This window comes from Chrysochloris asiatica, unplaced genomic scaffold (assembly GCF_000296735.1).
Source record: "Chrysochloris asiatica unplaced genomic scaffold, ChrAsi1.0 scaffold00048, whole genome shotgun sequence".
Classification (NCBI taxonomy): Eukaryota; Metazoa; Chordata; class Mammalia; order Afrosoricida; family Chrysochloridae; genus Chrysochloris; species Chrysochloris asiatica.
The window spans coordinates 320,377-323,672 of NW_006408566.1; positions in this window are offsets into that span (position 1 = coordinate 320,377).

The following is a 3,296-nucleotide window of genomic DNA, read 5'->3' on the forward strand; positions in this document are numbered from 1 at the left end:
GGTTTCAGATGAGCTTCCAGACTAAGACAGACTAGAAAAGAGAGACGAACTACTTTCTAATATTTAGTCACTGAAAACCTTATGAATAGCAGAGAAACACTATCAGATATAGTGCCGGAAAATGAGACCCTCAGGTTGGAAAGCACTCAAAATGCAACTGGGGAAGAGCTGCCTCCTCAAAGTAGAGTTGATCGTGACAATGCGAATGGAGTAAAGTTCATGGGAGTAAAGTCCACAGTACCTTCATTTGCTGATGAAGCACAACTCAAAATGAGAAGAAACAGCTATAAACATCCATTAATAATAGTATCATGGAATGTACGAAGTATGGATCTAGGAAAATTGAAAATTGTAAAAAATGAAATGGGACACATAAACATCGATATCTTAGGTATTAATGTGCTGAAATGGATTGGTATTGGACATTTTGAATCTGACAACCACATGGTTTACTATGCCAGAATGACAAATTGAAGAGGAATTGTGCTGCATTCATTGTCAAAAAGAACTTATCAAGATCAGTCATAAGGTACAATGCTGTCAATGGTAGCATAATATCTATGTGTCTACAGGGAAGACCAGTTAATACCATTATTATTCAAATTTATGTACCAACCACTAAAGCCAGTGAGGATGAAATGGAAGGATTCTACCAACTTCTTCAATCTGAAATTGATCAAACATGCAATCAAGATGTATTGATCATTACTGGTGATTGGAATGCGAAGGTTGGGAACAAAGAGGAAGGATCAATAGTTGGAAAACATGGCCTTGTTGATAGAAATGATGCTGGAGATCACATGATAGAATTCTGAAAAATCAATGATTTGTTTGTTTCAAATACCTTCTTTATATAGCATAAGAGATAATTATACACATGGCCCTCACCAGATGGCATAAACAGAAATCAAATTGGCTACATCTGTGGAAATGATAGTGGAAAAGCTCTATATCATTTCAACCCATAGGGACCTTGTATAGGGTTTCTGAGGAGCAGCTAATGAGTTTGAATCGCAGACTTTGTGGTTCGCAGTCCAGTCCTGATCCTACATTGCCACATCAAAAGGCCAAACTCACTTAGATAATCTGAATTTTTATAAAGTATATAGATAAGACTTTCTGCTTCCACAAACGTTTCCAAGAAACAGCTGGTGGGTTTGAACCACAGACCTTGCAGTTCAAACTGGCCTTGCAGTCCAGTGCACTATCCTGTGGTACCACACCAGAATTCCATATTTAAGCATATGTGCTTGCTTCTTTGAATGTAAATGCAAAGTATCAAAATTTTTATCAGAAATATTTTTAAAAGATTAAAAAGTGCATGTTGCAAGTTAAACAGCATATATATATATATATATACATATATATATACATATATATGACCAGCATTAGATTGTATACAACAATGTTCCATGTTTGTTCAGCAGTTGCTTTCTCAAGAAGATAGGAATGGTACTGCTTCTATTCTAATATTGATTAATGTCATTATTTTATTATCCTAAGTAGCTATGGTTTTACCTTTCCTGCAGCACCAAAAACCAGTAAATAACCTTCACAAATGATAGCAGCTTGTAAACGCTGAGTTGCTAAGAACCTGAAGATCCATTATCCCAAGGTTATACTCCCATTATGTCCTAATTTCAACACAAAAATTCATATCACTGATAATAACTTGAATGCATATAATCTATTTCCTGGTGATAACTTCCAAGAGGCACTTCTAAGAAACTGCCTAATTAGTACCATTATCTTTCTTTCTTAGAACACACCAAATCCATGCAATATTTGCCTCCATCCAACTGTAACAACAGAATAATCTTATATAAGACTATTTAACACCTGGCTGCTGAAGGCAGATGAAATATCCTGCCTGCCATCTGGCTATAACAAAAACCTTACAAGTTATCAGGCATGTGATTAACTGGGAACTGCTATCTGATTTTAGGTTAATGACAGGGAATCATCAATTACACAACAACAAATTAAGGTTAGCAAGGCAGGGACCAGAACTGAGGAATACTGATGTGCAGTAGCAGCCTCCATAGGCTTGGCTCTTGGCCAGATAGGAAATCAATCCTCCAAAGACCACTTGCTACCTTTAAACAGCAAAATATTCATTTCCTTAAGCTACCAGCAACTCGCAGTAAACCCTATACAAAGACACTATGAGTTGATACTGATTCCATGGCACAAACAACAGGATTAAACTGAAGGTAGGCCATCAAAGTAGCTCTGGCAAAAGGCTGAGTCTCAAGTTTGTCTCTCCCAGAATTAGAAAAGTGTTTTCAGCTTTTACCATTTTGTTTTGTTTTAAATTGATCACTTGACTAGCTTCAGTAACACATGGACACTAATTTAGGATGAAGTAATTGACAACATGTTTATTGTTTTTATTTCTGGTAATGCTGCTATTTTAAGAGAGATGTTTGATAACACCTGGTGTGGCACTGCGGTTTGAGCTTGACTGCAAGCCGGTTTGAACCTCAAGGTCGGCAATTCAAGTTCACCGGCCACTCCTCGAAAACACTATACAGGGTCACTATGAGACAGAATCGACTCAAATGCACTTAACCACAACATTTCATAATAAAAATGTAAAACGAATTAATTCTGTTTAAGAAAGTTTCTCTACACGATTTATATATATCACCGAATACAGGGACCGAGGTGATGGTCTGCTAGATCTCTAAATTCCTGGTATGAGGACACTGTAGGAAAAGCATTGGACTGCTAACTAAAAGGTTGGTCGTTCAAACCCACTAGCTGCTCCTTGGAAACCCTATACAGAGTCGCTATGAGTTGGACTTGACTCGAAGGCACTAACAACAACAAATTCCAGTCATTGATCACACAGGGTAGGACAGACATCTGGGAAAATCCCAGGCAATTAGGTAGCGTCAGACTAAAATCAATCCTTCTATGTGGTAGACACAACACTCACTTTCTGAAATTACTGGTTTTTGCGCTCATCTGCATGTCTGTTGCTGCCCCCTGGTGGCCGAGAGATTCCTACAGCTGAGTCTCCATTTTTCCTTCAGTAAAAAACTGACCTGTTCCCTGCTTTCTTCTTTTTAGAGTTACAGAAAGAGAATTTTGTGGTTGAAAAAATAATTTTTATATTATACTCTTTTTCAAGCAAAAACAATAATGCCAATTACTTACAGAATGTGATCATTTTAAGTAGCATTATCTTACATCTGTGTATTTCACATTTTTTTTTCTTTGAAGGTGTGGTATGTGTAGATGCATTTTATTTATATATATACATACATATATACAAGCAGTCACTGGGTATG